General features: G+C 42.4%; 1 protein-coding gene across 6 annotated transcripts in view; it reads left to right on the forward strand.

Annotated features, from left to right (window-relative positions):
- Positions 1-390: 390 nt before the first annotated feature.
- Positions 391-24,156, forward strand: part of LOC135511178 (E3 ubiquitin-protein ligase MARCHF8-like) — a 169,559-nt gene continuing 145,793 nt past the window's right edge. For 3 of the 6 annotated variants that reach the window (XM_064932788.1, XM_064932789.1, XM_064932783.1), the window contains exon 1: positions 391-500. The gene's annotated coding sequence lies outside the window, so the exon portion shown is untranslated. Of the gene's footprint in view, positions 501-655; positions 773-8,029; positions 8,112-24,156 lie in introns of those variants that run through there. The other 3 variants (XM_064932785.1, XM_064932784.1, XM_064932787.1) reach the window with 3 other exon arrangements.

The raw sequence follows: 24,156 nt of genomic DNA on the forward strand, positions 1-24,156 counted from the left end.
AAGAGCTCTCTGTCAACAGGGGATAAAGTTTTAAATGAGGGTTATTCACTCATTATTCAGTATAGCTACTCTCTTTAGGTGGATAGGTTTACAATAAAATGTGACATTGTCAGGTTAGTCATGGTCTGTATTCATTATGTCTTAGAAGAAGAAACATACTGTATAATGAATACATAATATCTTGCTTAGTCAGTGTGGATAGTTTTCAGGTGTATGTACATTTTAACAGTCAACGAAAATCATCCTTATCATCATCATCATCATGAAAATATCTCAACATTAATATGACCAGCCCTTATCAATCAATGCAACATGAGTTGACGCCTTCTCTGCTGAAGCGCCTGCCCTTTAACGACGTTTTTTTCTACCCGTCACATTTTTTTCACTCCATTTTAACGCGGAAGTCGGTGACGCATATAGTCTACTGTACATTCAGATGCAGATGGGGGCTATGAAATAAACACAACAACATCGCCATTTAGTACGGGAAAAAAGCGGCGGTGAGTGTTCATTGTTTTGTTCTGCACGTTGCGTACATTTTGAGCTGGGATTTGAGCATTTGATCACCGCGGAGCACTTCAGTAAATTATCTGGCTACATTGTAACTGCTGCGCCTTTTATAAAATAATTCTTCCTGAGACGACGCGTGGCTTGATGGACTAGTTTGGACCATAAAATTGTGTTAATACCTGCATTTCACGACCGCTGCTGTAGCCTACAGAAATACATAACTGTCAGCAATTCTACAACATACAGAAGTATTACAAATACGGTGGGTGTGATATTACTTAAAATATTATATGAGCGATATGTGGACGCAGAGCGAATCAGCTGCTTTATTCTGCATAATAGGCTATTAATTTCAACTAGCGCCAGGCTACATAGGTATTCTTGCTGTTTTTCATTTAATTTGCACAATAATTCCGTCACACATTCATTTCCTCTCTGGGAATGCAACCACTAGGTATTCCAGTGTTGACACGAATAATGTTTTATTTGTGATAACGTGAGATAATCCAGATGAAATATTCTCGGATAGGAGAACATGAATAATATTGCGCTGTTCTTTAGTCTATCATCACATTCGTGGATCGTGCGCATTAACAAAAATAGAAGTATATTAGATAAACTATGGGTCGGTGAAGGGATGAGAATGTAGCTTTCATTTTCATATTTCATTATCTGTAATCAAACCTTCACAAACTGCGCGAGCCTGAACTGCGCTGCTGTTGCGCAATAGCCAAGCCTACAAAGGGAAGGTTTGTTTCATTGTATAGATCTGATGTTTTACCTAGCATATCTCCAATTATTATGTTTATTGCGAATCGTGTACCTTATGTAGTTAATAGACAAAAACCTAATGAGTGTGTTTCTTTTCTTGGTCATGTGGTTCCAGCATAGACATTCCGGTCACCATCCGGTCTCTTTCGAAACTGCCCGGTCCCCAGTAGGTAATGAACAGAGAGCGGGTCCCGGGTAGGTAATGAACAGGGTGAGGGTCCCCGGTAGGTAATGAACAGAGAGCGGGTCCCCGGTAGGTAATGAACAGGGAGAGAGAGATGCGATCGATAGGGTGCAGCTGTAGTAGCCCAACTTGACTCATGGGCACAGAGTGATTTGATTTGTGTGTGGATTGCTAGACATCCTATGAGCCTATTGGATTGCATTGATAAGTATTTATGCAGAATATGCTACCGCAGCACGCAATGAATGGGCAGGTTTAGGAACTAGCTTGTGGTTTCATTTGAGCGATATTGGTGAGAGTGGAAATAGTGAGTGTTGCAGATACATTTATGATCTGGCATCATTATTCTGAGCAGATCTTTCTCTCTCTCTGTATGTCCTCAAATGGACTCATCATCTTCTCTCTCAAGTTTTCTTTCCTCTTTACTTCAGTATCACTTCATCATGATGAACGGTTGGATCCGTTTTTCTTCTTTGCTGCCGCCTAACTCAATTTCCCACCAATGCATTTACTGCAGTGCTTTGGACTTCATCAACCTCAATTGGATTCTTATTCTTGAACAAATTTCTCAGACTCCTTGTATTTTAGATAGGTAGGTGTGTTTGCTCGCGTGTTAGGCTATGCATCCATGTGTGAATGCGTGCCTGTGTAAGTCGCTGCTCTATATAAGAGTATCTACTAAATTACTTAAATGTGGATGTATTGTGTAAGTGTGTGCGAGCGGGCAATCTTGTGTGTGCTGTGTTTTGTGTACAGTACTGCAACAGGCTAATGAACAAGCCTGACGTGTTCTGTGTACAGTATAGTCCAGTACTTTAACAGGCAGGGTATGTGTGTGTTACATCGCACCAGCAACAGGTTACATCGTGACGGCAGTAACAGGAACAGCGGCATCTAGTGGGAAAACCGTGGTACTTTCACACTAATTTATGGTAAAATAATGCAAGCGACTTCAATGGCTAATATCTCTGAATGGGGGAAAACATCACCAGATTCACAGGGAATAGATTGCAAATGATGATGAAGCAATACTATAAGCCACAGCTCCATACTACTTGTCAAACAGAGCTGATAGTGTATACTGGTTGTTGGGGTGGGGGTGATGTGGGGGTCCGTGGCTTTGACCATTTGATTGGATTCCTCTTACTCAATGGTAGTAAGACGTTTGGTCAATATCGGATGTTGGGTACTATATTTATTGAATATTATGTGAATCCTAAACATTTAAAGGTTGAATTTGAGTGCAATCATTTAGCTTAATTTCTCTGAGATCAAATTACATTTCAACAAAATAATGTTTCAGGAATGTTAATCCGATCTGTTTCTAGCTACAGAAATGATTTCAGAACAATCTGAGATGGTGGGTGTCAATCCTCTTTCTTTTTCTTATTGCTCTCTTGTATCTTGAGTAGCATGCAGGCATACACCTGCATAACACAATGTCTCCTGTGGTGGGGCCTCAACTAATACTGCTGCTATCTGTCAACTGTCATCATGGGAATACCTGCTATACTGTAGTTGGCTTTCTCAAAACACTGTGGAGTTTCTGATTGCTTTCTGTTGGTTAAAAATATGGATTTGACCAAATGTGTGAATGTGCAGTGGGGATATGTAGTCCTGTGTCTATTTACAGAAAGCATATGGTTATATAATGGGTCATAGCATTGTTTATTTGAGACTATTCCATTGGTCTTAAAGGGTGGTGAACAGCCCATCTGGCCTGGCTTTGCTCTGCTGTTCTCTTCAGCTGTGTGTTCTCTCCATACAGTATCAGCTTGCTGTCTTTGTGTTAAAGCTAATCTATTCTGGGATGGATTGTCAACAGTCCGTATAGTCAGAGGGGTTTTAAGTCAAACCAAGAGGTCCAACAAGCCAGTACTTCCATAAGCAACATAGAGTAAAGTAAACTCAGGCAGTTGTGTTGTATTGAATTTGTTTGTATTCAGGCAGCAGTTTGTCAATGAGTTTGTCCATGAGTGCAGCTGCCATGACACTTGTGTGATCAGAGAGGGGTTTCCATTGGGTAGACATCTTGGTAATTGACTATCTTTGTTAAAGCTGTCAGTCCTCCTTACAAATGTAAGAGGAGAGAGACCTGTTAAGAGACAGAGAGAGAAACTATATTTAAGCTTCCCAATTAAGAAGCTAAATCAGGAGAAAGCCCTGTCACATCTGTCAATGAACGTGGTGAAAAAATGACAGGGGAGAAGAGAGAAAGCCAAGCGACTTTCTACTGTCTGCTATGAAATCAATTCATGATTCGTTCTCTTAGAGGTGCGTTTTGAGGAAAGTCATTTTATCCAATTAACTATTAATCTTCATTTTTTTTTGCTCTGTCTTTAGGGTTGGCACAATTACCATATAACTGTGTAACTGATAGTTATGGATGAATACCGTCATGAAAAAAATATATATATCGTAATGGTTAAAATAAATCATACAAAAATGAATAGCTGACTGCAGATGGGACAGTCGGGCATTTGTATGGCAATTTGACTGGTAAACTCATGGGGGTACACTTGAAATGGCTGCCTGGCATTGTAATGCAATCATTTCAATGTTAATGTAGAATGATCATTCAAATTATGTTAACTGATGTGGTCATGCAATGCACTGTAGTGTTTGTAGTCATTTGCATTGAATCAACAAATTACAACACATATTGATGGGTACACTTCATGCTTTTACTTCCTGCTTTCTCCTCGCAATGGCTGCCAGTTCACCCATTACTCCATCATTGACTTGAATGAGGATGCCCGTTCTATTCATTCTATTTCTATGGCACAGGCAGTCAGGAGCGGAGGAGAGAAGAGGAAAAATGGCCAATTACCTTTATCCAAAATTCAATGACCATCACAGCCCTAGGTGTGACACAGTATGGTGGTGATTCTTAAGAATGTCCTTGCAGTTAAAAGTGAGTTTGGAGTAGCAGTAGATGTATTTGTCAGTTATCACTCATTCCCTATTGTGTTAATTAAATAGAAGTAGGTTTTTAAACCAAATTAATTGTGGGTAGCGAGGACAAGTAGACTATTTCCTAGAAAGCCCTTGCCTTTTCAGGAAATGTACTCAATAATAGTCATCTTTGTATGGATTGTTACCAGGTGCAACATACATTTGCAGCTCTTTTGGCTTCAATCATATTTTGCTTGTCATATTTCATTAACGTCAAACAATGTCTGTGTTTCAAAATGCCTACTTGTGTTTCTGTCTGGAGTGTATAGCGAGTATGTATGTCAACTGTCATTTTTCAAGTGTGATTCCAAATGTGTTTTATTTTTAAATTGTTCAGGAATAAGGCATCACAATACACACTAAATACTGAATTATCTCTCCCTGGTCTCCTTTTTATCCTCATCATCTTCAACATTAGTTTGTGTCTATAGAAGAGCATTTCCTCTTATGAGAACTCACGTTCAGGAGAGGACTGTATTAAATGTGGTCAGGAGAGGACTGTATAAAATGTAATCAGGAGAGGACTGTATAAAATGTAATCAGGAGAGGACTGTATAAAATGTAATCAGGAGAGGACTGTATAAAATGTGGTCAGGAGAGGACTGTATAAAATGTAATCAGGAGAGGACTGTATAAAATGTTGTCAGGAGAGGACTGTATAAAATGTGGTCAGGAGAGGACTGTATAAAATGTGGTCAGGAGAGGACTGTATAAAATGTGGTCAGGAGAGGACTGTATAAAATGTAATCAGGAGAGGACTGTCTTAAATCTAGTCAGGTGAAGACTATAAAATATCCTCTCTAGTCAGGAGAGGATTGTTTATGAAACATTCCAGGGGTTTCAAAGGCTCTGATGAAATTTGTGTCGAATCAAGAGAATTTACTCTTATCAGAAGTCACGGCCAGGGCAGGATGTTGTACACTATAAAACTTTCCAGTGGGTTTTCTGAGGCTCTAATAAAGTCAATGAGTCTTTATACCTGAGTTAACAAGATGTTTTACTGTGTGGGTGTTCTCTCTCTCTCTCGTCCTTTTCCCATTTCAAAGTCATTCTCTTTTTTCTCCTTGCTCTCTTTCGCTATCCATCTTTCTGTAGACTGGTGTCTCATCACCAGTCTAAAGAAGCTTAGTTGTGCACACAAGGGCAAATTCCTCCTGTTAGTCTTTCAAGCCAGTCCTTTTTGATTGTTCAAGAAAAATATGTCGATTGAAACAATCGTGTGACCCCCCCATCGTGTGACCAGAGTATCCATTATATTGACCAGATACTCAAGTGACTACTCTAACAATTAAAATTATAATAATAAATCTATTCTGGATTGAAAGTCAGTTTGCCTGGGTACCAGTCTCTTTAGCTAATCAACTCTCTGTACTCCATATCAAGTTTGAAAGGCAATGACAAGAAGTGCTAAGGACTGGAATGTTAGATAAAGAGATTGGTGCTCAGACTGGAAGGCATTCGTGAGGAGGCAAGATCAGGTGGGACCTTTCTAGCCAATGAGAGGGCAGATACAGTTGAAGTCAGAAGTTTACATACACTTAGGTTGGAGTCATTAAAACCCGTTCTTCAGCCACTCCACACATTTCTTGTTAACAAACTATACTTTTGGCAAGTCGGTTAGGACATCTACTTTGCATGGCACAAAGTAGAGGAATAGGCTTTGGGGGTGACCAGTGAAATATCCCTGCTGGAGCACGTGCTTAGGGTGGGTGCTGCTATGGTAACCAGTGAGCTGAGATAAGGCGGGGCTTTACCTAGCAAAGACTTATAGATGACCTGGAGCCAGTGGGTTTGGCGACGAATATGAAGCGAGTGACAGCCAACGAGAGCATACAGGTCACAGTGGTGGGTAGTATATGGGGCTTTGGTGACAAAACGGATGGCACTGTGATAGACTGCATCCAATTTGCTGAGTAGAGTGTTGGAGGCTATTTTGTAAATGACATCGCCGAAGATAAGGATCGGTAGGATAGTTAGATTTACCAGGGTATGTTTGGCCGCAATGAGTGAAGGATGCTTTGTTGCGAAATAGGAAGCTGATTCTAGATTTAATTTTGGAATGGAGTTGCTTAATATGAGCCTGGAAGGAGAGTTTACAGTCTAACCAGATACCTAGGTTTTTGTAATTGTCCACATATTCTAAGTCAGAACCGTCCAGAGTAGTGATGCTGGACGGGCGGGCAGGTGCGGGCAGAGATCGGTTGAAGAGCATGCATTTAGTTTTACTTGCATTTAAGAGCAGTTGGAGGCCACGGAAGGAGAGTTGTATGTCATTGATGCTCATCTGGAGGTTAGTTAATTAACACAGTGTCCAAAGAAGGGCCTACCTTCAAACGCAGTGTCTATTTGCTTGACATCATGGGAAAATCAGAAGAAATCAGCCAAGACCTCAGAAAAAAATTTGTAGACCTCCACAAGTCTGGTTCATCATTGGGAGCAATTTCCAAATGCCTGAAGGTACCACGTTCATCTGTACAAACAATAGTACGCAAGTATAAACACCATGGGACAACGCAACCGTCATACCGCTCAGGAAGGAGACACGTTCTGTCTCCTAGAGATGAACGTACTTTGGTGCGAAAAGTGCAAATCAATCCCAGAATAACAGGAAAGGATCTTGTGAAGATGCTGGAGGAAACAGGTTCAAAATGATCTATATCCACAGTAAAACGAGTCCTATATCGACATAACCTGAAAGTCCGCTCAGCTCGGAAGAAGCCACTGCTCCAAAACCACCAATCTATGATTTGCAACTGCACATGGGGATGAAGATTGTACTTTTTGTAGAAATGTCCTCTGGTCTGATGAAACAAAAATAGAACTGTTTGGCCATAATGGCCATCGTTATGTTTGGAGAAAAAAGGGGGAGGCTTTTAAGCCGAAGAACACCACCCCAACCGGGAAGCACAGGGGTGGCAGCATCATGTTGTGGGGGTGCTTTGCTCAGGAGGGACTGGTGCACTTCATAAAATAGATGGCATCATGAGGGAGGAAAAATTAGGTGGATATATTGAAGCAACATCTCAAGACATCTGTCAGGAAGTTAAAGCTTGGTCGCAAATGGATCTTCCAAATGGACAATGACCCCAAGCATACTTTCAAAGTTGTGGCAAAATGGCTTAAGGACAACAAAGTCAAGGTATTGGAGTGGCCATCACAAAGCCCTGACCTCAATCCCATAGAACATTTGTGGGCAGAACTGAAAAAGCGTTTGCGACCAAGGAGGCTTTCAAACCTGACTCAGTTACACCAGCTCTGTCAGGAGGAATGGGACAGAATTCACCTAATTTATTGTGGGATGCTTGTGGAAGGCTACCTGAAATGTTTGACCCAAGTGAAAAAATTTAAAAGCAATGCTACCAACTACTAATTGAGTGTATTTAAACTTCTGACTCACTGGGAATGTGATGAAAGAAATAAAAGCTGAAATAAATAATTCTCTCTACTATTATTCTGCATGCAGAGTCTCAATTTGGTGTTTGTGAATTCTTGGTTGGTGAGCGGACCCCAGATCTTACAACCATCAAGGGCAATGGGTTCTATAACTGTTTCAAGTATTTTTAGCCAGATCCTAATGTCAAATGTTATGTTCCTTTTGTTATGTGATAGCACAGAAGGACCTTCTTGCCTTGTCTCTCAGATCATTCACAGCTTTGTGGAAGTTATCTGTGGCGCTGACGTTTAGGCCAAGGTATGTATAGTCTGTCTCTCACTCTCTGTCTCTGTCTCTCTCTCTCTCTCTCTGTCTAGCTGGGAAATGAAGTATTCTCTTTGAAACATATCTGCTCTTTCCAGATTAGGTTAGGGCTCTTTCCAGGTTAGGGTTAAGGCTATTTTCAGGTTAGAGTTAGGTTATAGGGCTCTTTCCAGGTTAGGGTTAGGTTAGGGCTCTTTCCAGGTTAGGGTTAGGTTAGGGCTCTTTCCAGGTTAGGGTTAGGTTAGGGCTCTTTCCAGGTTAGGGTTAGGTTAGGGCTCTTTCCAGGTTAGGGTTAAGTTAGGGCTCTTTCCAGGTTAGGGTTAGGTTAGGGCTCTTTCCAGGTTAGGGTTAAGTTAGGGCTCTTTCCAGGTTAGGGTTAAGTTAGGACTCTTTCCAGGTTAGGGTTAGGTTAGGGCTCTTTCCAGGTTAGGGTTAAGTTAGGGCTCTTTCCAGGTTAGGGTTAAGTTAGGGCTCTTTCCAGGTTAGGGTTAAGTTAGGGCTCTTTCCAGGTTAGGGTTAAGTTAGGGCTCTTTCCAGGTTAGGGTTAAGTTAGGGCTCTTTCCAGGTTAGGGTTAAGTTAGGGCTCTTTCCAGGTTAGGGTTAGGTTAGGGCTCTTTCCAGGTTAGGGTTAAGTTAGGGCTCTTTCCAGGTTAGGGTTAGGTTAGGGCTCTTTCCAGGTTAGGGTTAAGTTAGGGCTCTTTCCAGGTTAGGGTTAGGTTAGGGCTCTTTCCAGGTTAGGGTTAAGTTAGGGCTCTTTCCAGGTTAGGGTTAGGTTAGGGCTATTTTCATGTTAGCGCTCTTTGCAGCTATTGTTACAGTTTTCAGCAATTTTGGAAATGCCAAAATAATGTGATAAGAGTTCATCAGATGAGTCAAAACTGACAAAAGTAAGCAGTGTGCTTTTATACAGATTAATTCACATACTGTAGCTTTCAGTATGCAAGATGACTGTGAGGAAGCAAAGCTAGCCAATAGAAATACCTGTAAACCGCTGTGTGTGTATGTATGTGTGTGTGAGAGTGCGTGTTGGCAACTTTGGTGTTGCCAGTATTTTCCTCTAAAGTAACTCAATCTTCCCCTGCCCTGCTCTGTGCTCCACTATGTCTGCCTGTGTACTGTTCTCTAAAGTAACTCAATCTTCCCCTGCCCTGTGCTCCACTATGTCTGCCTGTGTACTGTTCTCTAAAGTAACTCAATCTTCTCCTGCCCTGCTCTGTGCTCCACTATGTCTGTCTGTGTCCTGTTCTCTAAAGTAACTCAATCTTCCCCTGCCCTGCTCTGTGCTCCACTATGTCTGCCTGTGTACTGTTCTCTAAAGTAACTCAATCTTCCCCTGCCCTGTGCTCCACTATGTCTGCCTGTGTCCTGTTCTCTAAAGTAACTCAATCTTCCCCTGCCCTGCTCTGTGCTCCACTATGTCTGCCTGTGTCCTGTTCTCTAAAGTAACTCAATCTTCCCCTGCCCTGCTCTGTGCTCCACTATGTCTGCCTGTGTACTGTTCTCTAAAGTAACTCAATCTTCCCCTGCCCTGCTCTGTGCTCCACTATGTCTGCCTATGTCCTGTTCTCTAAAGTAACTCAATCTTCCCCTGCCCTGCTCTGTGCTCCACTATGTCTGCCTGTGTACTGTTCTCTAAAGTAACGGAATCTTCCCCTGCTCTGTGCTCCATTATGTCTGCCCGTGTCCTGTTCTCTAAAGTAACTCAATCTTCCCCTGCCCTGCTCTGTGCTCCACTATGTCTGCCTGTGTACTGTTCTCTAAAGTAACTCAATCTTCCCCTGCCCTGCTCTGTGCTCCACTATGTCTGCCTGTGTACTGTTCTCTAAAGTAACTCAATCTTCCCCTGCCCTGCTCTGTGCTCCACTATGTCTGCCTGTGTACTGTTCTCTAAAGTAACTCAATCTTCCCCTGCCCTGCTCTGTGTTCCACTATGTCTGCCTGTGTACTGTTCTCCAAAGTAACTCAATCTTCCCCTGCCCTGCTCTGTGTTCCACTATGTCTGCCTGTGTCCTGTTCTCTAAAGTAACTCAATCTTCCCCTGCCCTGCTCTGTGCTCCACTATGTCTGCCTGTGTACTGTTCTCTAAAGTAACTCAATCTTCCCCTGCCCTGCTCTGTGCTCCTCTATGTCTGCCTGTGTACTGTTCTCTAAAGTAACTCAATCTTCCCCTGCCCTGCTCTGTGCTCCACTATGTCTGCCTGTGTCCTGTTCTCTAAAGTAACTCAATCTTCCCCTGCCCTGTGTTCCACTATGTCTGCCTGTGTCCTGTTCTCTAAAGTAACTCAATCTTCCCCTGCCCTGCTCTGTGCTCCACTATGTCTGCCTGTGTCCTGTTCTCTATAGTAACTCAATCTTCCCCTGCCTTACGCTCCACTATGTCTGCCTGTGTCCTGTTCTTTAAAGTAACTCAATCTTCCCCTGCCCTGTGCTCCACTATGTCTGCCTGTGTACTGTTCTCTAAAGTAACTCAATCTTCCCCTGCCCTGCGCTCCACTATGTCTGCCTGTGTCCTGTTCTCTAAAGTAACTCAATCTTCCCCTGCCCTGCGCTCCACTATGTCTGCCTGTGTCCTGTTCTTTAAAGTAACTCAATCTTCCCCTGCCCTACTGTAAGAATGGACCCTGAATGAAGCTCTTTATCTATAGTAGTTCTAGTTCACAGTGATTTCACTGCAGCTAGGAGCAACTGTTCTCTACAGTAACTCAATCTTCCCCTGCCCTGCTCTGTGCTCCACTATGTCTGCCTGTGTACTGTTCTCTAAAGTAACTCAATCTTCCCCTGCCCTGCTCTGTGCTCCACTATGTCTGCCTGTGTACTGTTCTCTAAAGTAACTCAATCTTCCCCTGCCCTGCTCTGTGCTCCACTATGTCTGTAACTCAATCTTCCCCTGCCATGTGCTCCACTATGTCTGCCTGTGTACTGTTCTCTAAAGTAACTCAATCTTCCCCTGCCCTGCTCTGTGCTCCACTATGTCTGCCTGTGTACTGTTCTCTAAAATAACTCAATCTTCCCCTGCCCTGCTCTGCGTTCCACTATGTCTGCCTGTGTACTGTTCTCCAAAGTAACTCAATCTTCCCCTGCCCTGCTCTGTGTTCCACTATGTCTGCCTGTGTCCTGTTCTCTAAAGTAACTCAATCTTCCCCTGCCCTGCTCTGTGCTCCACTATGTCTGCCTGTGTCCTGTTCTCTAAAGTAACTCAATCTTCCCCTGCCCTGTGCTCCACTATGTCTGCCTGTGTACTGTTCTCTAAAGTAACTCAATCTTCCCCTGCCCTGCTCTGTGCTCCACTATGTCTGCCTGTGTACTGTTCTCTAAAGTAACTCAATCTTCCCCTGCCCTGCTCTGTGCTCCACTATGTCTGCCTGTGTCCTGTTCTCTAAAGTAACTCAATCTTCCCCTGCCCTGCTCTGTGCTCCACTATGTCTGCCTGTGTCCTGTTCTCTAAAGTAACTCAATCTTCCCCTGCTCTGTGCTCCACTATGTCTGCCTGTGTACTGTTCTCTAAAGTAACTCAATCTTCCCCTGCTCTGTGCTCCACTATGTCTGCCTGTGTACTGTTCTCTAAAGTAACTCAATCTTCCCCTGCCCTGCTCTGTGCTCCACTATGTCTGCCTGTGTACTGTTCTCTAAGGTAACTCAATCTTCCCCTGCCCTGCTCTGTGTTCCACTATGTCTGCCTGTGTACTGTTCTCCAAAGTAACTCAATCTTCCCCTGCCCTGCTCTGTGTTCCACTATATCTGCCTGTGTCCTGTTCTCTAAAGTAACTCAATCTTCCCCTGCCCTGCTCTGTGCTCCACTATGTCTGCCTGTGTACTGTTCTCTAAAGTAACTCAATCTTCCCCTGCCCTGCTCTGTGCTCCACTATGTCTGCCTGTGTACTGTTCTCTAAAGTAACTCAATCTTCCCCTGCCCTGCGCTCCACTATGTCTGCCTGTGTCCTGTTCTCTAAAGTAACTCAATCTTCCCCTGCCCTGCGCTCCACTATGTCTGCCTGTGTCCTGTTCTTTAAAGTAACTCAATCTTCCCCTGCCCTACTGTAAGAATGGACCCTGAATGAAGCTCTTTATCTATAGTAGTTCTAGTTCACAGTGATTTCACTGCAGCTAGGAGCAACTGTTCTCTACAGTAACTCAATCTTCCCCTGCCCTGCTCTGTGCTCCACTATGTCTGCCTGTGTACTGTTCTCTAAAGTAACTCAATCTTCCCCTGCCCTGCTCTGTGCTCCACTATGTCTGCCTGTGTACTGTTCTCTAAAGTAACTCAATCTTCCCCTGCCCTGCTCTGTGCTCCACTATGTCTGTAACTCAATCTTCCCCTGCCATGTGCTCCACTATGTCTGCCTGTGTACTGTTCTCTAAAGTAACTCAATCTTCCCCTGCCCTGCTCTGTGCTCCACTATGTCTGCCTGTGTACTGTTCTCTAAAATAACTCAATCTTCCCCTGCCCTGCTCTGCGTTCCACTATGTCTGCCTGTGTACTGTTCTCCAAAGTAACTCAATCTTCCCCTGCCCTGCTCTGTGTTCCACTATGTCTGCCTGTGTCCTGTTCTCTAAAGTAACTCAATCTTCCCCTGCCCTGCTCTGTGCTCCACTATGTCTGCCTGTGTCCTGTTCTCTAAAGTAACTCAATCTTCCCCTGCCCTGTGCTCCACTATGTCTGCCTGTGTACTGTTCTCTAAAGTAACTCAATCTTCCCCTGCCCTGCTCTGTGCTCCACTATGTCTGCCTGTGTACTGTTCTCTAAAGTAACTCAATCTTCCCCTGCCCTGCTCTGTGCTCCACTATGTCTGCCTGTGTCCTGTTCTCTAAAGTAACTCAATCTTCCCCTGCCCTGCTCTGTGCTCCACTATGTCTGCCTGTGTCCTGTTCTCTAAAGTAACTCAATCTTCCCCTGCTCTGTGCTCCACTATGTCTGCCTGTGTACTGTTCTCTAAAGTAACTCAATCTTCCCCTGCTCTGTGCTCCACTATGTCTGCCTGTGTACTGTTCTCTAAAGTAACTCAATCTTCCCCTGCCCTGCTCTGTGCTCCACTATGTCTGCCTGTGTACTGTTCTCTAAGGTAACTCAATCTTCCCCTGCCCTGCTCTGTGCTCCACTATGTCTGCCTGTGTACTGTTCTCTAAAGTAACTCAATCTTCCCCTGCCCTGCTCTGTGCTCCACTATGTCTGCCTGTGTACTGTTCTCTAAAGTAACTCAATCTTCCCCTGCCCTGCTCTGTGCTCCACTATGTCTGCCTGTGTCCTGTTCTCTAAAGTAACTCAATCTTCAACTGCCCCGTGTTCCACTATGTCTGCCTGTGTCCTGTTCTCTAAAGTAACTCAATCTTCCCCTGCCCTGCTCTGTGCTCCACTATGTCTGCCTGTGTCCTGTTCTCTAAAGTAACTCAATCTTCCCCTGCCCTGCTCTGTGCTCCACTATGTCTGCCTGTGTACTGTTCTCTAAAGTAACTCAATCTTCCCCTGCCCTGCTCTGTGCTCCACTATGTCTGCCTGTGTACTATTCTCTAAAGTAACTCAATCTTCCCCTGCCCTGCTCTGTGCTCCACTATGTCTGCCTGTGTCCTGTTCTCTAAAGTAACTCAATCTTCCCCTGCCCTGTGCTCCACTATGTCTGCCTGTGTACTGTTCTCTAAAGTAACTCAATCTTCCCCTGCCCTGCTCTGTGCTCCACTATGTCTGCCTGTGTACTGTTCTCTAAAGTAACTCAATCTTCCCCTGCCCTGCTCTGTGCTCCACTATGTCTGCCTGTGTCCTGTTCTCTAAAGTAACTCAATCTTCCCCTGCCCTGCTCTGTGCTCCACTATGTCTGCCTGTGTCCTGTTCTCTAAAGTAACTCAATCTTCCCCTGCTCTGTGCTCCACTATGTCTGCCTGTGTACTGTTCTCTAAAGTAACTCAATCTTCCCCTGCTCTGTGCTCCACTATGTCTGCCTGTGTACTGTTCTCTAAAGTAACTCAATCTTCCCCTGCCCTGCTCTGTGCTCCACTATGTCTGCCTGTGTACTGTTCTCTAAAGTAACTCAATCTTCCCCTGCCCTGCTCTGTGTTCCACTATGTCTGCCTGTGTCCTGTTCTCTAAAGTAACTCAATCTTCCCCTGCCCTGCTCTGTGCTCCACTATGTCTGCCTGTGTACTGTTCTCTAAAGTAACTCAATCTTCCCCTGCCCTGCGCTCCACTATGTCTGCCTGTGTCCTGTTCTCTATAGTAACTCAATCTTCCCCTGCCTTACGCTCCACTATGTCTGCCTGTGTCCTGTTCTTTAAAGTAACTCAATCTTCCCCTGCCCTGCGCTCCACTATGTCTGCCTGTGTACTGTTCTCTAAAGTAACTCAATCTTCCCCTGCCCTGTGCTCCACTATGTCTGCCTGTGTACTGTTCTCTAAAGTAACTCAATCTTCCCCTGCCCTGCGCTCCACTATGTCTGCCTGTGTCCTGTTCTCTAAAGTAACTCAATCTTCCCCTGCCCTGCGCTCCACTATGTCTGCCTGTGTCCTGTTCTTTAAAGTAACTCAATCTTCCCCTGCCCTACTGTAAGAATGGACCCTGAATGAAGCTCTTTATCTATAGTAGTTCTAGTTCACAGTGATTTCACTGCAGCTAGGAGCAACTGTTCTCTACAGTAACTCAATCTACCCTTGCTGTGCTCTGTGCTCCACTATGTCTGCCTGTCTACAGTTCTCTACAGTAACTCAATCTACCCCTGCTGTGCTCTACTATGTCTGTCTAACAGTGAATATTGATCCTCTCTAATAGCTTCTCTCTTTCTATGGATGATGTCAGACCCCCAACCGCTATCCTAGCATCCCTAGAGCACCTGCAGTGGAAAGAACTCTGTGGTGGTTGGAATGTAGGACAACAGTTTTTGTCCCTGAATGTTTTCATAAAGGCGGTTTGCACAGCCCCCCGAATCACACTGATAGGAGCTAGGCAGGAGGTGATTAGCAGTAGTGGGCTGCATTTATATAGAACTTTTGACAAAGCCCGAAAACACTTCGCATTATACCTATATGGGGGATAATTCCTCCCATTCCACTACCGATGTGTGGCAACCACCTGGGTGATGCGTGGTGGACATTTTGTGCCAGAACGCTCACCAAACATGGGCCATGGTAGCTGAGAGGAGAGCAGAATGGTAATGGTACGCAATGAAACTGGAAAAAGTTGAAGGCCCCATAGATTACCTGGGCAGAGGTGCTGGCTCAGCTAGAATGGATGGGGAGTACTGATACATTACCTTTCTTTTTGATTATGCACTGTACATTACCTGTCTCTGGATGATGATGTCATTATGGTCATTGTGCTCCTTCAAGGTTTCAGGCTTTTGGTTTTGTGGCCCTGAAAATAGCAGTTCCGCTTTACACAGAGGCCTTTTCATTCATTGTGGATGTATACACTCAGAGAAAAGGGTTCCAAAAGGGTTCTGTGGCTGTCCCCATTGGAGAACCCTTATTGGTTCCCTGTAAAACCCTCCATGGAAAGGGTTCTACATGGAACCCAAAAGGATTTTACCTGTATCCAAAAGGGTTCTACATGAACCCAAAAGGGATTCTTCGAGGGGTTCTCCTATGGGGACAGCCAAATAAATCTATTTGTTTCTAGATAGCACTTTAAAAAAAGATTTATACAGCTTTATACAGAACTTTGAAATCACTGTGGACTGGAACTACTGCAGATAAAGAGCTTTATACAGAACTTTGAAATCGCTGTGGACTGGAACTACTGCAGATAAAGAGCTTTATACAGAACTTTGAAATCACTGTGGACTGGAACTACTGCAGATAAAGAGCTTTATACAGAACTTTGAAATCGCTGTGGACTGGAACTACTGCAGATAAAGAGCTTTATACAGAACTTTGAAATCGCTGTGGACTGGAACTACTGCAGATAAAGAGCTTTATACAGAACTTTGAAATCGCTGTGGACTGGAACTACTGCAGATAAAGAGCTTTATACAGAACTTTGAAATCACTGTGGCCTGGAACTACTGCAGATAAAGAGCTTTATACAGAACTTTGAAATCGCTGTGGACTGGAACTACTGCAGATAAAGAGCTTTATACAGAACTTAGAAATCACTGTGGCCTGGAACTACTGCAGATAAAGAGCTTTATACAGAACTTTGAAATCACTGTGGACTGGAACTACTGCAGATAAAGAGCTTTATACAGAACTTTGAAATCACTGTGGACTGGAACTACTGCAGATAAAGAGCTTTATACGGCATCAAGGCGTCCATTCTTACAGGCCTCTACGGAAAAACATTCCCATAATGATGAAAGTACAAAGGACTGCAAAGCATAACACGCATGCACACAACGTGACTTTATGAGTGTAAACAGAGATGGTTTTCTGTGTGAACAGCGATCATCATCATTCCTTATTGCTTTAGTGTGTTTTCTGAAGATGGTCTTAACTGTACAGTGTGTCCTGTTACACAGCACACAGAAGCCTGCCAGCTTGTGTTTGACCATCAATGAGGTTTACAGGCTGATACACATGTACAGCAGGAGTTAGTTATCTTTGGAAACGTATAATGAAAGACGTGTGTGATTCAAAATATTTTACTGTACTTCAATACAGACCTGTGTCAATGATGATATTATACAAATGTATTTGCTAGGTTTGTTGACTACAGTGAGATAAGGATGTGGTTCAAACAACCCCAGCTACACATTGCTCTTTATTAATGAGTTCTGTTGTCTTGGATATGATGAGGGGAGGGATGAGAGAGAAGGAAGAGAGAGAGAGAAGGGAAGAGAGGAAGAGGGGTGGAGTGACTTCATTAGGAACCCTCTTGACTTGACATGTCAAAGAAGGTTCTGGAATCCTTACCATCTGTCTCTCTATCTGAGCCAGCTTTACCAGCTTATGGCTTCTGTACCAGTACTGAGTCTTTAACACTTTTCTTTGAAAAGAAACACAGCTTAAAGGCTAGAAGAAAATGCTTGTCTAAGACATGATATGAAATATAGCATAAAGGGTACAGAAGAATGACATTTTTTTCTGGTTTCACTTGAAAGAAAAAGTGACATATTTCTTTGCAAGTCAGGGCAGCTAACTTTGCAAGCAGTAGGCTACTTCCTCATTCTCTCTCTAACAGGAATAAAAATTGCTACAGGGCTTTGTTAAGCCACAGATAAAAGTATAATTCTTGCATTTTTCAACGCATATATTTACATTTACATTTAAGTCATTTAGCAGACGCTCTTATCCAGAGCGACTTACAAATTGGTGAATTCACCTTCTGACATCCATGGAGGACTATATAGCATTTATATCTGGGACATGCTAAGCCCTTTATCTAATTTTTGAACTCTGCACTGTCTGACTGTGTACAGTGCCTTGGGAAAGTATTCAGATCTCTTGACTTTTTACACATTTTTTTACGTAACAGACATATTCTAAAAATGATTCAATTAAACCATTTCCTCAGAAATCTACACACAATACCCTATAATGACATAGCGAAATCAGGTATTTAGAAATTATTGGAAATTTTATTTAAACCTAAAAACAGAAATACCTTATTTACACAAGTATTTAGACCCTTTGCTATGAGACTCAACATTGAGCTCAGGTGCATCCTTTTTTCATTGATCATCCTTGAGATGTTTCTACAACTTGATTGGAATCCACCTGCGGTAAATTCAATCGATTTGACATGATTTGGAAAGGCACACACCTGTCTATATAAGGTCCCACACTTGACAGTGCATGTCAGTGCAAAAACCAAGACATGAGGTCAAAGGAATTGTCCGTAGAGCTCAGAGATGGGTGTCGTGTCTTTGGCTATGCCAGATTAAGTGATATGACATGCTATTCTATAAAAACCTTTCTCCGTAATTAATATTACCCGATTGAGCTAATCATGTAAATGTAATTAACTAGAGTCGGGGCACCACAAAATAATAATAGTAGAGCTGTTATCTTCCGAATAAACTCTTAAAGACCTAGTAATATTTTACATCAAGAGCAGTCCATATTAATCCTCATCTTAATTCAGTCTCATCTGAAAGTTGTAAATTCTTGGTTATCTTCATGAACAAGTTTAATCAGCAATACAAAATTGGGTTGAATTATTTATTTACTAAATACCTAACTAATCACACAGAATTACACATACACATAATTAATCATAACTTGATTACAAATTACGTCATAAAGGAAAACATCCCTAGCGGGCGGAACAGATATGACAGCTTGTTACACAAAAGAAAAGGGTCTGGGTTTGAGTGAAAGAGCGGGAAGACTGAGTAACAAAGGGAGAAGCTGTGCTATCGTAAATACAGAGTCTTATGCATTCTAAATTACCGCCCATTTGGAAAAGGAAAATGCAATAAATATTTACTTTGAGCTGTCCTTCGATAGGTTGGTGGTAGATGGAAGGCCGTGTTGCCAAACCGAGTCCTTTGTTCTTTGAAGAATGTCTCTGGAAGTAAATTGGTACATTGTAGTAACGTTGTTGTGTGGTAGACGGGATACTCTGTCTGTTCTTTCCTAACCCTCGTTTGCAGCTGCTGTTGCTAACTCAACAGCTAAGAGGTATCACTTCTGTAGTGAATAAGAGTTCAAAGTTCATACCATTCGCAACCAAAGCTCATGCTGATGTTGGCTTTGTTCTGTAGTTATTATCTGAACCATTCTGACATCGGACCATCGTCCTCACATCCTCGGAACAGCAGGTTATATTGTTGTCAAGGCTTTATATAGGAAGGGAGAGGAGGGTGTGTTTGAAAAGTTTTATAGCCCATGTCCCTTCACAGGGGCGGGCCACTGATTGAGCATAGCCCTAACCTTATGAAAACCCAAATCTCACATTTTAGAAGCTAAAATCACATTTCATCCCATCACAAATAATTTCACATTTAAATTGAACAACAATTCCTTGTGAATCCGATAACTCCGATGTGTAGACTTTCCACTGTAGTGTTTGTCATCTTATCATTGATGAGAATGTCTCAGATGACAACCGAACTGACATCATATTCATGAAGTACCACCACATATGTTCAATTGTTCAGATTACGAGAATATGGTTCATTTCCCCCCACCTTCTGATGTTCCCAGAATCTCTATGTTAACCAAGGGTTTTACAAATGTAACATCAGTAGGGTAGAGAGAGGAAAAAGGGGGGAAGAGGTATTTATGACTGTCATAAACCTAACCCCAGGCCAACATCCTGACACAGGATTGTGTCAAGGCACAGATCTGGGGAAGGATACCAAAACATTTCTGCAGCAGTGAAGGTCCTCAAGAACACAGTGGCCTCCATCATTCTAAAATGGAAGAATTTTAGAACCATCAAGACTCTTCCTAAAGCTGTCCGCCTGTCCAAACTGAGAAATCAGTGGTGAAGGGCCTTGGTCGGGAGGTGACCAAGAACCCGATTGTTCTGAATATTGTTTTTTACTTTTTATTACATTTGCAACATTTCTCAAAATGTGTTTTTGCTTCGTTATGTTGGGGTATTGTCTGTAGATTGCTGAGGATTTTTATTTATTTAATCCATTTTTAGAATAAGGCTGTAACGTAACAAAATGTGGAAAAAGTCAAGGGGTCTGAATACTTTCCGAAGGCACCGTATATAGTTCTGCTTCATTGCACATCATCCATTTGTTTGTTTGTACATCGGCATAATTATTCATTTTCTTCTGTTAAAGGTGTATGTGGATTTGTAAATTAGTCATAAAATATTCTGTCAGTATATTATGTTTATCACCTTTATATTCTGTATGTTGATTTTGTATACTCGGCAGCACCATTTTACCAAATCAAATTCCGGGTATATGTAAATATGTTTGCGAATAAAGGTGATTCTGATTTTAATGTTTTTTTGTGGGGCCCTTCCCTCCACTAGGAGCAGATAGGAATGTAAAGTAAGTCAAGGGTTGTTGGAGAGTTAATATATAGTCCTCAGGCTGAACTGTGAATGCCCCCAGTCATTGGTATGTAGTCTAATGTACCATAACTGTTACCACTATACAGCCCAGCCCAGTTACATCATCTTCTGGCTCTTATCTTCTGGGATAAGATGAGAACAGGGGCACAACATAGAAGTGGGGGGGACATAATATTTAAATGTTTTATTTTATCCAGTCAGATAAACACTCCAAACAGCCTACCCGACCGCTCTGAGGCGTCCGCATGGTCCTAAAGCACACCGTTGACTAGTTTTGTATCACATTCCAATGATTAAACTGGGCGGGACAAAAATGCAATTTCAGAATGTGGAGGGGACATGTCGCCCCTGTCCCCAGTGAAATTTGCGTCCCTGGATAAACGTACACATCACAGTGGCACAAAGACGAGACTAGACTGTAGTGCAGTTAGTTGACAGTCTTCAACTGACTTTTGTGTAGACTTGTCAGTGTTTTCCCTATAATGAGCTATCGTTCCAGCGGGCCTCCCCTGTTGCCCACTTTATTTTCATTGTCACATCCTTTTGTTTCATTGCCATGGAAAACTCTGGTGAATATTTGTTTTTTCTACTTGGCTTCCCACTTGTGGAATAATATGCATGAAACACTATTAGGTTTTTCACTAGAGTCTATAATTTGGAATCAGTTCGTTTCAATGGAAAATTCTGTGAAGGCCCCAGACCTGGATGTCAGTCTATAGGGACTAGTCTTGGCATTCTGCCTGAGAAAATAAACTCTAGGGAAAACACTGCTGGGTTTTTCATTGTTTTGATGAGTCATAACTTTGTTAAAGAATACTGATAACAGTTTACTGTTAATGGTTTATAAAGATTACTGATAACTGGGTAGTTTACTGTTGTTGATGGCTTGTTTTGGTTGACACAACTTCCAGTAAGTGTACTGAGACCTGTGGCTCTCTCGGTCATGTGATTTCACAAAGGAAGTGATATGACAACTGACACTTCTCTTTACCGTGTACTGTAAGTCCTGTGTGTGTGTGTGTGTGTGTGTACATGCTGAATTTTCCATATAGCTCATACTTTCTAATGATAACAATATGGTTATCATGTGTTTTAATAACGAATAGAACCAAGCAGATTTACGATTCATAATGAACAGAAAAATGTATCAAAGTCATATCACACTGATTCCTGGAAGTGCATACTGCATGTGTGGTTAGTATACACTTATACATGTACGGTCTTGATTTCCTTGGTTCTTCTGCAAATGGAGTTGGGTTTATAGGATGAAGCATTGCTGTGGTTTATGTCAATGGGGAATCAATTATCCTGTTGGATGAAACAGTATCAGAGTAATTTAGTCTCAACAGCTCAGGCTGCCTTAATCATCATACACATGAAACCGGGAAACCATACCATGAACTACTGCCCGTATTTCTCTGAGATGGACTGATGCAAGCAGCATTGTTTGAGAAAGTGTGTGCGTGTGTGTCAGTGATAGCACAACAGTGTGTGTGTGTCTGTGTCTGTGCATGGCCTCTCAATCAACTTCCCCTTCTCATTTTGAATTTCTGATGTGTTTGCGCTTTTCTTCTCTTCCTGTTGTTTTCCAGGTGTTTTTATGTCATTCTGCTCTTCTGCAAAATGTGTAATCAGTCTCCTCACCCCTCCCTGTCATTTATTCTCTCCATCCTCTCTCCTCTCTCTTAATACATTTTAGAACACGGCTGTGACGTAATAAAATGTGGGGGGAAATCTAGGAATCTGAATACTTTCTGAATGCATTGTATGCGATGGGAGACTCTCTAGAGGAGAGAGTGTCAGTCCAACAGCTCCCTGTCAAAGGGTACAATTCACCAATTCAATCCAGTGACTTTCTGAATCTCCTCTGGTCATCCATGCGTTTATGACTATCCTCTCTCTGTTTTTCAGATTCCTATCTATCATGACATGCAGTGTGTGTGTGTGTGTGTGTGTGTGTGTGTGTGTGTGTGTGTGTGTGTGTGTGTGTGTGTGTGTGTGTGTGTGTGTGTGTGTGTGTGTGTGTGTGTGTGTGTGTGTGTGTGTGTGTGTGTGTGTGTGTGTGTGTGTGTGTGTGTGTGTGTGTGTGTGTGTGTGTGTGTGTGTGTGTGAATCTCTGAGCAGTGAGCAGCCAGGTAAAGCTGTGGACCAAAGAAATATAGGCAGGACCATGCCAGAGGCTATGCATATCATTACAGACAGAGAGAGGGAGAGAGACATGGCTCTATTGCAGGGTTGGGGTCAATTTAATTTCAATTCCAGTCAATTCAGGAAGTGCCTTGAAATTCCAATTTCAATTTTCTTCAATTAATTGGAATTTAAACTTGGATTACTTTCTGGATTTCCCAACCCTGCAATATTGTCTAGTCTAGGACCACAGCCCATATGGTTATATGAACCTACAGTATGCCTACAGAGCAGAAAGTATGTGATTATATAGTATCATGTGTCTGTGTCTCATAGAAAATGTGAGGACAATGTAGTGAAATGAGATGTCATCTTATACCCAGTTGTAAGGCATTAATCCATTCTTTCTAGTCTGTGTCAAACAGGATGGATATTAACTGTGTTAAAACAGGATGGATATTACCTGTGTTAACTTCTTGAAACTCCCCATACCGGATCCGGGTTTGTGACTAAAGCCTCAGGCTCATTAGCATAACGCAACGTTAACGATTTCTGAAAATCGCAAATAAAATGAAAATAATGCGTCTGCTCTCAAGCTTAGCCTTTTCTTAACAACACTGTCATCTCAGATTTTCAAAATATGCTTTTGAACCATAGAAATTGACTAATTTGTGTAAGAGTATGCAAAGCTAGCATAGCATTTTGAGTAGCATTTAGCACGCAACATTTTCACAAAAACCAGATAACCAAATAAATAAAATCATTTACCTTTGAAGAGCTTCTGATGTTTTCAATGAGGAGACTCTCAGTTACATACCAAATGCGCAGTTTTTCCTGAAAGCGTCTGTGTGTAGGAGAAATCGTTCCGTTTTCTACATTGCGTCTGGCTACCGAAACGAACCGAAAATTCAGTCACCTACAACGTAAAACTTTTTCCGGATTAACTACATAATATCGACCGAAACATGGCAAACGTTGTTTGGAATCAATCCTCAAGGTGTTTTTTCACATATCTCTTCATTGATATGCAGTTCGTGGAAGCTTGCTTTCCTCTCTGTATCCCATGGAAAAATACTGGCAGGTGACTTTTGCGCACCAATTTCGGCGCAGGACACCGGGCGGACACCTGGTAAATGTGGTCTCTTATGGTCAATCTTCCAATGATCTGCCTACAAATACGTCACAATGCTGCAGACACCTTGGGGAAACGACAGAAAGGGCAGGCTCATTCCTCTCGCATTCACAGCCATATAAGGAGACAATGGAAAACAGAGCCTCAAAAATCCTGCTCATTTCCTGGATGCCATCTCATCTTGGTTTTGCCTGAAGCTCACGTTCTAGGGCACGCACAGAGAATATCTTGGTAGTTCTGGACACGTCAGAGTGTTTTCTTTCGAAAGCTATCAATTATATGCATAGTCGAGCATCTTTTTGTGACAAAATATCTTGTTTAAAACGGGAACGTTTTTCATCCAAAAATGAAATAGCGCCCCCATAGATGTAAGAGGTTAAAACAGGATGGATATTAACTGTGTTAAAACAGGATGGATATTACCTGTGTTAAAACAGGATGGATATTAACTGTGTTAAAACAGGATGGATATTAACTGTGTTAAAACAGGATGGATATTAACTGTGTTAAAACAGGATGGATATTAACTGTGTTAAAACAGGATGGATATTAACTGTGTTAAAACAGGATGGATATTACCTGTGTTAAAACAGGATGGATATTAACTGTGTTAAAACAGGATGGATATTAACTGTGTTAAAACAGGATGGATATTAACTGTGTTAAAACAGGATGGATATTACCTGTGTTAAAACAGGATGGATATTAACTGCGTTAAAACAGGATGGATATTAACTGTGTTAAAAATGTGTATGAATAATCAAAGACTCAATCTGTGTGTGTGTGTGTGTGTGCGTGTGCGCATGTGTGTGAGTGCATGCATGCTTCCGTGTGTGTGTTGACAGCATTCAGAGCCAAGGTGATGCCATGTCATTTACAGC

This window comes from Oncorhynchus masou, chromosome 23 (genome assembly GCF_036934945.1).
Source record: "Oncorhynchus masou masou isolate Uvic2021 chromosome 23, UVic_Omas_1.1, whole genome shotgun sequence".
NCBI classification, from domain to species: Eukaryota; Metazoa; Chordata; class Actinopteri; order Salmoniformes; family Salmonidae; genus Oncorhynchus; species Oncorhynchus masou.